The sequence below is a fragment of the Rhinolophus sinicus genome, chromosome 9 (assembly GCF_057876585.1).
Source record: "Rhinolophus sinicus isolate RSI-liver-muscle chromosome 9, RSI-T2T, whole genome shotgun sequence".
Taxonomy (NCBI): domain Eukaryota; kingdom Metazoa; phylum Chordata; class Mammalia; order Chiroptera; family Rhinolophidae; genus Rhinolophus; species Rhinolophus sinicus.
The window spans coordinates 867,985-881,924 of record NC_142509.1 but is presented as its reverse complement, the minus strand read 5'-3'; the positions used below and the strand labels follow the sequence as shown (position 1 = coordinate 881,924).

The 13,940-nt window shown below is 69.2% G+C and overlaps 5 pseudogenes; all 5 read left to right on the top strand.

Annotated features, from left to right (window-relative positions):
• The first annotated feature begins 3,170 nt into the window (after nt 1–3,170).
• LOC148757245 (5S ribosomal RNA) lies at nt 3,171–3,289 on the top strand (annotated as a pseudogene).
• Nucleotides 3,290–6,925: 3,636 nt separating this feature from the next.
• LOC148757244 (5S ribosomal RNA) lies at nt 6,926–7,044 on the top strand (annotated as a pseudogene).
• A 2,049-nt stretch (nt 7,045–9,093) lies between these two features.
• On the top strand, nt 9,094–9,213 carry LOC148757243 (5S ribosomal RNA; annotated as a pseudogene).
• Nucleotides 9,214–11,544: 2,331 nt separating this feature from the next.
• Nucleotides 11,545–11,664, top strand: LOC148757242 (5S ribosomal RNA; annotated as a pseudogene).
• A 1,467-nt stretch (nt 11,665–13,131) lies between these two features.
• Nucleotides 13,132–13,250, top strand: LOC148757241 (5S ribosomal RNA; annotated as a pseudogene).
• The last annotated feature ends 690 nt before the right edge of the window (nt 13,251–13,940 follow it).

The following is a 13,940-nucleotide window of genomic DNA, read 5'->3' as shown; positions in this document are numbered from 1 at the left end:
GGCCCTCCGGAGACCCTGGCGGCCCGCCCCGGAGGCTGCAATGGTGACTGCCAACGCCAGGGCAATGCCTCCTTAGCGGAGCCCAGCCCCGGGCACGACCACACTCCGGTGGAGGAGCTGCCACTTCAACACAGCCTCAGTGCGTCTGTAACAGTCCGTGTGCCCGCCTGTGCGTCCCTCACACCCTCCCCCACCCCATATCCGTCGGGCTCTGTGACGTGCCTGTTGGGCTCTGGCTCTGGCTCAGGAGCTCTCTCCCCGCGTGCTAGCCCCCTCTTTCTCTGTCTCTGTCCATGTCTCTCTGTATGTCTAGATACATACATGTACATATACGAGCATATTTCCATCTCGCTCCCTCTTACTCCTCCTCCCGTTCTGTCTGTCTGTCCCTGTCCTGCGGGGACTCTAGCCCCTCTGCCCGCACAAGAATGCAGGATTTGGCGAGGCCAAGAGGGAACACCAACAGACCACGGATAGGGGGCTCATAGCACCATGTCTCACGGGCGGCTGGCTTGGAGACTCGGCAAGCCGGAGCCGCCCGATCCCCAGCCTGCCGGCCGATTCTCTGCCAACCAACAGACCCACCAACCTACCGACCCACCAAGCCGGCCAACTGCAGTCCGCGCCCCTCTGCAATTTGCAGTCCACAATCCGCGCTTCCTAGCTTGGCCACCGCAGCTCTGCCGGTGGCCAATGGCCAACTGGCAACAGCTGATGGCCAAGCGGTCACAGCTGATATCCATGCAGCCCGCACGCAGCACCCCTCCACGCGAGGCCCAGAGCCTGGAGAGTGCTCTCTGCGAATCTGTCCCCACAGTCCCCGTCTGTCTCTCTCCGCCTCTCTCTTGCTCCGTCTCTGGCCTTCTCTCATCCTCTCTCTCACCTCCCTGGGTCAGGAGAGGTGACGTGTAGCCAGTGAAGTGAACAGTGATCGGGCGGGACGCCGGTCGGTGACGAGGGGCGAGAACCCAGAAAGAAGGCTGTGTGAGGAAGGGTGGCGGCAGACTGGAGGTGCTGCCCCCTGGTGGCGGGTGGCTCTCCCTGGCTTTGGGCCAGTGGGTGGGGCCGGCCAGGGCCAGGGCCTGGGTTGCATGTCCCTAGGGTGGAGGGGACTGAGAGGACCCTGCGACCCCCTCGGTGGCCCTGAGAGGTGGGGACAGCACAGCAGCAAGGGGGGTGTGCGGTTGTGGGGCTGGGGGGAGATGAGAGGGGTTGGGGTAGGGGGGCGGGGTAAAAGCCCTTCGGGGCCTGGGGAGGCCCAGGATGCCAGGGCGCCCAGACATATGTCACAGTCAGGGAAGTGACAGAGGCCCGTTAGAGCCACTGGGGGGCGCGAAGGGGCCTCGCTGCGGGCCAGGAGGAGCCCGTCGCCCACACCAGCGGCGTCTGGAGGAGGCGGGGAGCTGGCGGGAGGCGCTCGGGCAGACATGCTCGCCACCCGAGCGGCCCAGCAGCATGGCGTGCGCTCAGAAGCAGGTCGGGAGCAGGCTCTTGGAGTGCCCGGAGCCGGGTCCCAGCGCCTAAGGCCACACCACCCTGCACGCGCCAGATCTCCTCTGATCTCGGGAGCTAAGCAGGGAGGGGCCTGGTTAGTACTTGGATGGGAGACCGCCTGGGAATAGCTGCAGGCTTTTGCTCGCCTCTCCTTTTGCGCCGCGGCCCCGGCGTGGCTCCCTCCGAACCCCTGCCGCCCCTTGCCTCTCTGCAGCCGCCCAGCCAGCCGAAGGTCCCCCTGACCAGCAGAGGGTTAACCGCCAGGCACTACAAGCTGGCAGCCCCGGCCGCACACCAGGCCCGTCGGCCAGGGCTCCCCCCGCACACCCTCTTCTCAGTCCTCTTCAGTCCCGGAGGCTGTCATCTCGATCCCTTCGCCGACCTTCGATCACCGCCCCCGCCAACAGCGCTGCCCTCGCCCCCGCCGCCACCGCCAAATCCGGCGCCCTCACCGCGATCTCCACACCCCCCTCCAGCGCTGACCTCACCCCTGCCCCCGCCCTCGCCACCGCCATCGCTGTACTGCTTCAATCTCCCGCCTCTGCTCTCCCCTCCTCCGCCGCCAGCACCGCCCTCTTCCCCTCTACCGCCGCCGCCGGCGCCAACCCTCCCCGCGCCCAGCGCCCGCCGACACAGCCCCCAACGCTGCCGCCGCCTCCATCGCCGACCTCGCAACCCTCCCGCGCCGCAGCCGACGCCGCCGCCGCCGCCATCGCTGCTCGCAATCAGCCCCCGCTTCTCCCGCCGCCGCCGCCGCGATCACCGCGCTCCCCACCCCCTCCGCCAGCGCTGCCCTCGCCCCCTCCCCGCCCCCGCTGCCGCCATCGCCGTACTCCCTCAAACTCCCTCCTCTGCTCTCCCCCCCTCGGCAGCCAGCACCGCGCTCCCCACCCCCGCCCCCGCCGCCGCCATTGCCGCACTCCCTCAATCTCCCTCCTCTGCTCTCCCCGCCTCCTGCACCGCCATCTCCCCCGCCCCCGCCCCAGGCCCGCCGCCGCCACCATCGCCATACTCCCTCAATCTCCCGCCTCTGCTCTCCCGGCCTCCTCCGCCCCCGCCGCCGCCGCCGACGCCGCCGCCGCCGCCATCGACCCCCGTGCCCCAGCGCCCACCGTCAAAGCCCCCATTGTGGCCACCGCCATGGCCGCCCTGGCGCCATCCTCGCGGTTGCCATCGCCTACCTCCCCACCCTCCCTCGCCTCCGCCGCGTCCCCCGCCGCCGCAGCCCCCCCCTCCGCAGCCGCCCAAGCCGCCGCCGCGGGGTCCTCCCACAACTCCCAAGCCCAGGGTTGCCTGCTGGTGCAGGCCTCCCCCAGCCTTGGGGGTGCGGTTGTTGGTAAACCTGGTGGCGGTAGGGGGGCGGGGTGTATGGCGGTCTGGGTCCGGGGAGTCCCAGGATGCCAGAGTTCCACGACTTCTGGCACCATCAGGGAAGTGGCAGTGTCCCATGGAGCCTCGGGTGGCGCGAAGGGGCCTCGCTGCCGGCCAGGAGTAGCCCGCCGCCCACGCCAGGGGCATTCGGAAGAGGCGGGGAGCCGGACTGGGGGGGGGGACGCGGTGCTGGCAGAGCCGGCCAGCGGGTCGATGCTCGCCACCGGAGCCGCGCATCTGCATGGCGGGCGCTCACGAGGCAGGCCGGGAGCAGGCTCTTGGCGCGCGGGGAGCCGAGTCCCATCGTCTATGACCATACCACCCTGAACGCGCCCGATCTCCTCTGATCTCGGGAGCTAAGCAGGGAGGGGCCTGGTTAGTGCTTGGATGGGAGACCGCCTGGGAATACCTGTAGGCTTTGGCTCGCCTCTCCTTTTGCGCCGCCGCCCCTGCGTGGCTCCCTCCGAACCCCTGCCGCCCCTTGCCCCTCTGCAGCCGCCCATCCAGCCGAAGGTCCCCCTGGCCAGAGGCCGGTCAGCCACCCGGCGCTACAAGCTGGCAGCCCCGGCCGCACACCAGGCCCGTCGGCCAGGGCTCACCCCCACACCCTCTTCTTAGTCCTCTTCGCTGAGGCAGGCAGTCAGCCAGCAGCAGTTAGCCGAGCCTGTGTCTCCGCCGGCAGGCACCTCTCCCCACACCCCCGTGCGCCCCCTCCCATCGCCCACAAGAGCCAGGAACCCTCCCTTCCCGCAGTGGCCCCAACACACAGGGTACAAAGAGCCGGAACAAAGCAGGGGACTGAGGGAGGAGCACCCCAACACACCGCACGCCCTCGGACTCCAGGAGAGACCACCACAAGGGGAAGTGCAGGCACGCAGGCACACAACACTCTCAACCAGGGTGCCTGTGGGCTGCCACTCTCCTCCCGCGGGGCGGGGGGTTCCTGGGCGGGGCTCGGAGCCCACTGGCCCTCCCGCCCGGCCCGGGGGCTTCAAGGGTGACTTTCAATGCCCGGGCACTGCCTCCTTAGTGGAGCCCAGCCACGGGCATGACCACACTTCGGTTGAGAAGCTGCCACTTCAAAGCAGCGTCAGTGCGTCTGTCCCAGTCCGTGTGCCCGCTTGTGCGTCCCTCCCCCCTCCCCCACCCCATGTCTCTCTGGCTCTGTGACGTGCCTGTTGGGCTCTGGCTCTGGCTCAGGAGCTCTCTCCCCGCGTGCCAGCCCCCTCTTTCTCTGTCTCTGTCCATGTCTCTCTGTATGTCTAGGTACATACAGGTACATATAGGTGTATATTTCGATCTCGCTCCCTCTTTCTCCTCCTCCCGTTCTCTCTGTCGGTCCCTGTCCTGCGGGGACTCTGGTCCCTCTGCCCGCACAAGAACGCAGGATATGGCGAGGCCAAGAGGGAACACCAACAGAGCCACGGATAGGGGGCTCATAGCACTATGTCTCACGGGCGGCTGGCTTGGAGACTCGGCAAGCCGGAGCCGCCCGATCCCCAGCCTGCCGGCCGATTCTCTGCCAACCAACAGACCCACCAACCTACCGACCCACCAAGCCGGCCAACTGCAGTCCGCGCCCCTCTGCAATTTGCAGTCCACAATCCGCGCTTCCTAGCTTGGCCACCGCAGCTCTGCCGGTGGCCAATGGCCAACTGGCAACAGCTGATGGCCAAGCGGTCACAGCTGATATCCATGCAGCCCGCACTCAGCACCCCTCCACGCGAGGCCCAGAGCCTGGAGAGTGCTCTCTGCGAATCTGTCCCCACAGTCCCCGTCTGTCTCTCTCCGCCTCTCTCTTGCTCCGTCTCTGGCCTTCTCTCATCCTCTCTCTCACCTCCCTGGGTCAGGAGAGGTGACGTGTAGCCAGTGAAGTGAACAGTGATCGGGCGGGACGCCGGTCGCTGACGAGGGGCGAGAACCCAGAAAGAAGGCTGTGTGAGGAAGGGTGGCGGCAGAGTGGAGGTGCTGCCCCCTGGTGGCGGGTGGCTCTCCCTGGCTTTGGGCCAGTGGGTGGGGCCGGCCAGGGCCAGGGCCTGGGTTGCATGTCCCTAGGGTGGAGGGGACTGAGAGGACCCTGCGACCCCCTCGGTGGCCCTGAGAGGTGGGGACAGCACAGCAGCAAGGGGGGTGTGCGGTTGTGGGGCTGGGGGGAGATGAGAGGGGTTGGGGTAGGGGGGCGGGGTAAAAGCCCTTCGGGGCCTGGGGAGGCCCAGGATGCCAGGGCGCCCAGACATATGTCACAGTCAGGGAAGTGACAGAGGCCCGTTAGAGCCACTGGGGGGCGCGAAGGGGCCTCGCTGCGGGCCAGGAGGAGCCCGTCGCCCACACCAGCGGCGTCTGGAGGAGGCGGGGAGCTGGCGGGAGGCGCTCGGGCAGACATGCTCGCCACCCGAGCGGCCCAGCAGCATGGCGGGCGCTCAGAAGCAGGTCGGGAGCAGGCTCTTGGAGTGCCCGGAGCCGGGTCCCAGCGCCTAAGGCCACACCACCCTGCACGCGCCAGATCTCCTCTGATCTCGGGAGCTAAGCAGGGAGGGGCCTGGTTAGTACTTGGATGGGAGACCGCCTGGGAATAGCTGCAGGCTTTTGCTCGCCTCTCCTTTTGCGCCGCGGCCCCGGCGTGGCTCCCTCCGAACCCCTGCCGCCCCTTGCCTCTCTGCAGCCGCCCAGCCAGCCGAAGGTCCCCCTGACCAGCAGAGGGTTAGCCGCCAGGCACTACAAGCTGGCAGCCCCGGCCGCACACCAGGCCGCTCGGCCAGGGCTGCCCCGCACACCCTCTTCTCAGTCCTCTTCAGTCCCGGAGGCTGTCATCTCGATCCCTTCGCCGACCTTCGATCACCGCCACCGCCAACAGCGCTGCCCTCGCCCCCGCCGCCACCGCCAAATCCGCCGCCATCACCGCGCTCCCCACACCCCCCTCCAGCGCTGACCTCACCCCTGCCCCCGCCCTTGCCACCGCCATCGCTGTACTGCTTCAATCTCCCGCCTCTGCTCTCCCCTCCTCCGCCGCCAGCACCGCCCTCTTCCCCGCTACCGCCGCCGCCGGCGCCAACCCTCCCCGCGCCCAGCGCCCGCCGACACAGCCCCCAACGCTGCCGCCGCCTCCATCGCCGACCTCGCAACCCTCCCGCGCCGCCGCCGCCGCGATCACCGCGCTCCCCACCCCCTCCGCCAGCGCTGCCCTCGCCCCCTCCCCGCCCCCGCTGCCGCCATCGCCGTACTCCCTCAAACTCCCTCCTCTGCTCTCCCCCCCTCGGCCGCCAGCACCGCGCTCCCCACCCCCGCCGCCGCCATTGCCGCACTCCCTCAATCTCCCTCCTCTGCTCTCCCCGCCTCCTGCACCGCCATCTCCCCCGCCCCCGCCCCAGGCCCGCCGCCGCCACCATCGCCATACTCCCTCAATCTCCCGCCTCTGCTCTCCCGGCCTCCTCCGCCCCCGCCGCCGCCGCCGACGCCGCCGCCGCCGCCATCGACCCCCGTGCCCCAGCGCCCACCGTCAAAGCCCCCATTGTCGCCACCGCCATGGCCGCCCTGGCGCCATCCTCGCGGTTGCCATCGCCTACCTCCCCACCCTCCCTCGCCTCCGCCGCGTCCCCCGCCGCCGCAGCCCCCCCCCTCCGCAGCCGCCCAAGCCGCCGCCGCGGGGTCCTCCCACAACTCCCAAGCCCAGGGTTGCCTGCTGGTGCAGGCCTCCCCCAGCCTTGGGGGTGCGGTTGTTGGTAAACCTGGTGGCGGTAGGGGGGCGGGGTGTATGGCGGTCTGGGTCCGGGGAGTCCCAGGATGCCAGAGTTCCACGACTTCTGGCACCATCAGGGAAGTGGCAGTGTCCCATGGAGCCTCGGGTGGCGCGAAGGGGCCTCGCTGCCGGCCAGGAGTAGCCCGCCGCCCACGCCAGGGGCATTCGGAAGAGGCGGGGAGCCGGACTGGGGGGGGGGGACGCGGTGCTGGCAGAGCCGGCCAGCGGGTCGATGCTCGCCACCGGAGCCGCGCATCTGCATGGCGGGCGCTCACGAGGCAGGCCGGGAGCAGGCTCTTGGCGCGCGGGGAGCCGAGTCCCATCGTCTATGACCATACCACCCTGAACGCGCCCGATCTCCTCTGATCTCGGGAGCTAAGCAGGGAGGGGCCTGGTTAGTGCTTGGATGGGAGACCGCCTGGGAATACCTGTAGGCTTTTGCTCGCCTCTCCTTTTGCGCCGCCGCCCCTGCGTGGCTCCCTCCGAACCTCTGCCGCCCCTTGCCCCTCTGCAGCCGCCCATCCAGCCGAAGGTCCCCCTGGCCAGAGGCCGGTCAGCCACCCGGCGCTACAAGCTGGCAGCCCCGGCCGCACACCAGGCCCGTCGGCCAGGGCTCACCCCCACACCCTCTTCTTAGTCCTCTTCGCTGAGGCAGGCAGTCAGCCAGCAGCAGTTAGCCGAGCCTGTGTCTCCGCCGGCAGGCACCTCTCCCCACACCCCCGCGCGCCCCCTCCCATCGCCCACAAGAGCCAGGAACCCTCCCTTCCCGCAGTGGCCCCAACACACAGGGTACAAAGAGCCGGGACAAAGCAGGGGACTGAGGGAGGAGCACCCCAACACACCGCACGCCCTCGGACTCCAGGAGAGACCACCACAAGGGGAAGTGCAGGCACGCAGGCACACAACACTCTCAACCAGGGTGCCTGTGGGCTGCCACTCTCCTCCCGCGGGGCGGGGGGTTCCTGGGCGGGGCTCGGAGCCCACTGGCCCTCCCGCCCGGCCCGGGGGCTTCAAGGGTGACTTTCAATGCCCGGGCACTGCCTCCTTAGTGGAGCCCAGCCACGGGCATGACCACACTTCGGTTGAGAAGCTGCCACTTCAAAGCAGCGTCAGTGCGTCTGTCCCAGTCCGTGTGCCCGCTTGTGCGTCCCTCCCCCCTCCCCCACCCCATGTCTCTCTGGCTCTGTGACGTGCCTGTTGGGCTCTGGCTCTGGCTCAGGAGCTCTCTCCCCGCGTGCCAGCCCCCTCTTTCTCTGTCTCTGTCCATGTCTCTCTGTATGTCTAGGTACATACAGGTACATATAGGTGTATATTTCGATCTCGCTCCCTCTTTCTCCTCCTCCCGTTCTCTCTGTCGGTCCCTGTCCTGCGGGGACTCTGGTCCCTCTGCCCGCACAAGAACGCAGGATATGGCGAGGCCAAGAGGGAACACCAACAGAGCCACGGATAGGGGGCTCATAGCACTATGTCTCACGGGCGGCTGGCTCGGAGACACGGCAAGCCGGAGCCGCCCGATCCCCAACCTGTCGGCCGCTTCTCTGCCAACCCACCGACACACCGCCCGTCGACCCGCCAAGCGGGCCCACTGCAATCCGCGCCCCTCTGCAATTTGCAGTCCACCATCCGCGCTTCCTAGCTTGGCCACCGCAGCTCCTCCGGTGGCCAGTGGCCAACTGGCAACAGCTGATGGCCAAGCGGTCACAGCTGATGACCATGCAGCCCGCAAGCAGCACCCCTCCACGCGAGGCCCAGAGCCTGGAGAGTGCTCTCTGCGAGTCTGTCCCCACAGTCCCCGTCTGTCTCTCTCCGCCTCTCTCTTGCTCCGTCTCTGGCCTTCTCTCATCCTCTCTCTCACCTCCCTGGGTCAGGAGAGGTGACGTGTAGCCAGTGAAGGGACCGGACATCGGGCGGGGCTCCGGTCGCTGACGAGGGTTCCAGGGCCCAGACTGAAGGCTTGTGATGAAGGGTGGCTGCAGACTGGAGATGCTGCACCCTGGTGGCGCGGGTGGCTCTCCCTGGCTTTGGGCCTGTGGATGGGTCCGGTCAGGGCCAGGGCCTGGGTTGCACGTCCCTAGGGCCGGAGGGGACTGAGAGGACCCTGCGACCCCCTCGGTGGCCCTGAGAGGTGGGGACAGCACAGCAGCAAGGGGGGTGTGCGGTTGTGGGGCTGGGGGGAGATGAGAGGGGTTGGGGTAGGGGGGCGGGGTGAAAGCCCTTCGGGGCCTGGGGAGGCCCAGGATGCCAGGGCGCCCAGACATATGTCACAGTCAGGGAAGTGACAGAGGCCCGTGGAGCCACTGGGGGGCGCGAAGGGGCCTCGCTGCGGGCCAGGAGTAGCCCGTCGCCCACACCAGCGGCGTCCGGAGGAGGCGGGGAGCGGGCGGCAGGCGCTCGGGCAGACGTGCTCGCCACCCTAGCGGCCCAGCAGCACGGCGCGCGGTCAGAGGCAGGCCGGGAGCAGGCTCTTGGGGCGCGGGGAGCCGGGTCCCAGCGTCTACGGCCATACCACCCTGAACGCGCCCGATCTCCTCTGATCTCGGGAGCTAAGCAGGGAGGGGCCTGGTTAGTACTTGGATGGGAGACCGCCTGGGAATAGCTGCAGGCTTTTGCTCGCCTCTCCTTTTGCGCCGCCGCCCCGGCGTGGCTCCCTCCGAACCCCTGCCGCCCTTTGCCCCTCTGCAGCCGCCCAGGCAGCCGAAGGTCCCCCTGGCCAGAGGAGGGTCAGTCGCCCGGCACTACAAGCTCGCATCCCCGGCCGCACACCAGGCCTGTCGGCCAGGGCTCCCCCCCACTCCCTCTTCTTAGTGCTCTTCGCCGAGGCAGGCCGTCAGCCTGCAGCAGTCAGCCGCGTCTCGGTCGCCGCCGCCGCCGCCACCGCCATCGCAGGGCTCCCTCTCGCTCCCCGACCCTGCCGCCGCCGCAACCCCCAACGCCCAAGCCCAGGGCTGCCTGCCGGCGCAGGCCTCCACCAGGCTCTCTCCATCCCAGGACGTGCCGGTGCTTTGCACCTCGGCCCGAGCCCAGGGCACGCCCATCCCTGCGCCTGCCCCCGGGACCCGACACACAGGATCGGCGTGTCCTCGGGCAAACGGGACGCCCACCCGCCCCGCCCCACCGGAGTCTTCTGTCTCCGCTGGCAGGCACCTCGCCCCACACCCCCGCGCGTCCCCTCCCGTCTCCCACAAGAGCCAGGAGCCCTCCCTTCCCGCCGGCAACGGTGTCCCTGAAACACAGGGCACAAAGAGCCGGGACAAACCAGGGGACGGCGGGAGCAGCACCCCAACACACCACGCGCCATCGACTCCGGGGGAGACCACCACAAGGGCAGAGCAGGCACGCAGGCGCACAACCCTCACAACCAGGGTGCCTGGGGGCTGCCTCTCTCCTCCCGCGGGCGGGTGCCTGGGCGGGGCTCAGAGACCACAGGCCCTCCGGAGACCCTGGCGGCCCGCCCCGGAGGCTGCAATGGTGACTGCCAACGCCAGGGCAATGCCTCCTTAGCGGAGCCCAGCCCCGGGCACGACCACACTCCGGTGGAGGAGCTGCCACTTCAACACAGCCTCAGTGCGTCTGTAACAGTCCGTGTGCCCGCCTGTGCGTCCCTCACACCCTCCCCCACCCCATATCCGTCGGGCTCTGTGACGTGCCTGTTGGGCTCTGGCTCTGGCTCAGGAGCTCTCTCCCCGCGTGCCAGCCCCCTCTTTCTCTGTCTCTGTCCATGTCTCTCTGTATGTCTAGATACATACATGTACATATACGAGCATATTTCCATCTCGCTCCCTCTTACTCCTCCTCCCGTTCTGTCTGTCTGTCCCTGTCCTGCGGGGACTCTAGCCCCTCTGCCCGCACAAGAATGCAGGATTTGGCGAGGCCAAGAGGGAACACCAACAGACCACGGATAGGGGGCTCATAGCACCATGTCTCACGGGCGGCTGGCTCGGAGACTCGGCAAGCCGGAGCCGCCCGATCCCCAGCCTGCCGGCCGATTCTCTGCCAACCAACAGACCCACCAACCTACCGACCCACCAAGCCGGCCAACTGCAGTCCGCGCCCCTCTGCAATTTGCAGTCCACAATCCGCGCTTCCTAGCTTGGCCACCGCAGCTCTGCCGGTGGCCAATGGCCAACTGGCAACAGCTGATGGCCAAGCGGTCACAGCTGATATCCATGCAGCCCGCACGCAGCACCCCTCCACACGAGGCCCAGAGCCTGGAGAGTGCTCTCTGCGAGTCTGTCCCCACAGTCCCCGTCTGTCTCTCTCCGCCTCTCTCTTGCTCCGTCTCTGGCCTTCTCTCATCCTCTCTCTCACCTCCCTGGGTCAGGAGAGGTGACGTGTAGCCAGTGAAGTGAACAGTGATCGGGCGGGACGCCGGTCGCTGACGAGGGGCGAGAACCCAGAAAGAAGGCTGTGTGAGGAAGGGTGGCGGCAGACTGGAGGTGCTGCCCCCTGGTGGCGGGTGGCTCTCCCTGGCTTTGGGCCAGTGGGTGGGGCCGGCCAGGGCCAGGGCCTGGGTTGCACGTCCCTAGGGTGGAGGGGACTGAGAGGACCCTGCGACCCCCTCGGTGGCCCTGAGAGGTGGGGACAGCACAGCAGCAAGGGGGGTGTGCGGTTGTGGGGCTGGGGGGAGATGAGAGGGGTTGGGGTAGGGGGGCGGGGTAAAAGCCCTTCGGGGCCTGGGGAGGCCCAGGATGCCAGGGCGCCCAGACATATGTCACAGTCAGGGAACTGACAGAGGCCCGTTAGAGCCACTGGGGGGCGCGAAGGGGCCTCGCTGCGGGCCAGGAGGAGCCCGTCGCCCACACCAGCGGCGTCTGGAGGAGGCGGGGAGCTGGCGGGAGGCGCTCGGGCAGACATGCTCGCCACCCGAGCGGCCCAGCAGCATGGCGTGCGCTCAGAAGCAGGTCGGGAGCAGGCTCTTGGAGTGCCGGGAGCCGGGTCCCAGCGCCTAAGGCCACACCACCCTGCACGCGCCAGATCTCGTCTGATCTCGGGAGCTAAGCAGGGAGGGGCCTGGTTAGTACTTGGATGGGAGACCGCCTGGGAATAGCTGCAGGCTTTTGCTCGCCTCTCCTTTTGCGCCGCGGCCCCGGCGTGGCTCCCTCCGAACCCCTGCCGCCCCTTGCCTCTCTGCAGCCGCCCAGCCAGCCGAAGGTCCCCCTGACCAGCAGAGGGTTAGCCGCCAGGCACTACAAGCTGGCAGCCCCGACCGCACACCAGGCCCGTCGGCCAGGGCTCCCCCGCACACCCTCTTCTCAGTCCTCTTCAGTCCCGGAGGCTGTCATCTCGATCCCTTCGCCGACCTTCGATCGCCGCCCCCGCCAACAGCGCTGCCCTCGCCCCCGCCGCCACCGCCAAATCCGCCGCCATCACCGCGATCTCCACACCCCCCTCCAGCGCTGACCTCACCCCTGCCCCCGCCCTTGCCACCGCCATCGCTGTACTGCTTCAATCTCCCGCCTCTGCTCTCCCCTCCTCCGCCGCCAGCACCGCCCTCTTCCCCGCTACCGCCGCCGCCGGCGCCAACCCTCCCCGCGCCCAGCGCCCGCCGACACAGCCCCCAACGCTGCCGCCGCCTCCATCGCCGACCTCGCAACCCTCCCGCGCCGCCGCCGCCGCGATCACCGCGCTCCCCACCCCCTCCGCCAGCGCTGCCCTCGCCCCCTCCCCGCCCCCGCTGCCGCCATCGCCGTACTCCCTCAAACTCCCTCCTCTGCTCTCCCCCCCTCGGCCGCCAGCACCGCGCTCCCCACCCCCGCCGCCGCCATTGCCGCACTCCCTCAATCTCCCTCCTCTGCTCTCCCCGCCTCCTGCACCGCCATCTCCCCCGCCCCCGCCCCAGGCCCGCCGCCGCCACCATCGCCATACTCCCTCAATCTCCCGCCTCTGCTCTCCCGGCCTCCTCCGCCCCCGCCGCCGCCGCCGACGCCGCCGCCGCCGCCATCGACCCCCGTGCCCCAGCGCCCACCGTCAAAGCCCCCATTGTCGCCACCGCCATGGCCGCCCTGGCGCCATCCTCGCGGTTGCCATCGCCTACCTCCCCACCCTCCCTCGCCTCCGCCGCGTCCCCCGCCGCCGCAGCCCCCCCCTCCGCAGCCGCCCAAGCCGCCGCCGCGGGGTCCTCCCACAACTCCCAAGCCCAGGGTTGCCTGCTGGTGCAGGCCTCCCCCAGCCTTGGGGGTGCGGTTGTTGGTAAACCTGGTGGCGGTAGGGGGGCGGGGTGTATGGCGGTCTGGGTCCGGGGAGTCCCAGGATGCCAGAGTTCCACGACTTCTGGCACCATCAGGGAAGTGGCAGTGTCCCATGGAGCCTCGGGTGGCGCGAAGGGGCCTCGCTGCCGGCCAGGAGTAGCCCGCCGCCCACGCCAGGGGCATTCGGAAGAGGCGGGGAGCCGGACTGGGGGGGGGGGACGCGGTGCTGGCAGAGCCGGCCAGCGGGTCGATGCTCGCCACCGGAGCCGCGCATCTGCATGGCGGGCGCTCACGAGGCAGGCCGGGAGCAGGCTCTTGGCGCGCGGGGAGCCGAGTCCCATCGTCTATGACCATACCACCCTGAACGCGCCCGATCTCCTCTGATCTCGGGAGCTAAGCAGGGAGGGGCCTGGTTAGTGCTTGGATGGGAGACCGCCTGGGAATACCTGTAGGCTTTTGCTCGCCTCTCCTTTTGCGCCGCCGCCCCTGCGTGGCTCCCTCCGAACCCCTGCCGCCCCTTGCCCCTCTGCAGCCGCCCATCCAGCCGAAGGTCCCCCTGGCCAGAGGCCGGTCAGCCACCCGGCGCTACAAGCTGGCAGCCCCGGCCGCACACCAGGCCCGTCGGCCAGGGCTCACCCCCACACCCTCTTCTTAGTCCTCTTCGCTGAGGCAGGCAGTCAGCCAGCAGCAGTTAGCCGAGCCTGTGTCTCCGCCGGCAGGCACCTCTCCCCACACCCCCGCGCGCCCCCTCCCATCGCCCACAAGAGCCAGGAACCCTCCCTTCCCGCAGTGGCCCCAACACACAGGGTACAAAGAGCCGGGACAAAGCAGGGGACTGAGGGAGGAGCACCCCAACACACCGCACGCCCTCGGACTCCAGGAGAGACCACCACAAGGGGAAGTGCAGGCACGCAGGCACACAACACTCTCAACCAGGGTGCCTGTGGGCTGCCACTCTCCTCCCGCGGGGCGGGGGGTTCCTGGGCGGGGCTCGGAGCCCACTGGCCCTCCCGCCCGGCCCGGGGGCTTCAAGGGTGACTTTCAATGCCCGGGCACTGCCTCCTTAGTGGAGCCCAGCCACGGGCATGACCACACTTCGGTTGAGAAGCTGCCACTTCAAAGCAGCGTCAGTGCGTCTGTCCCAGTCCGTG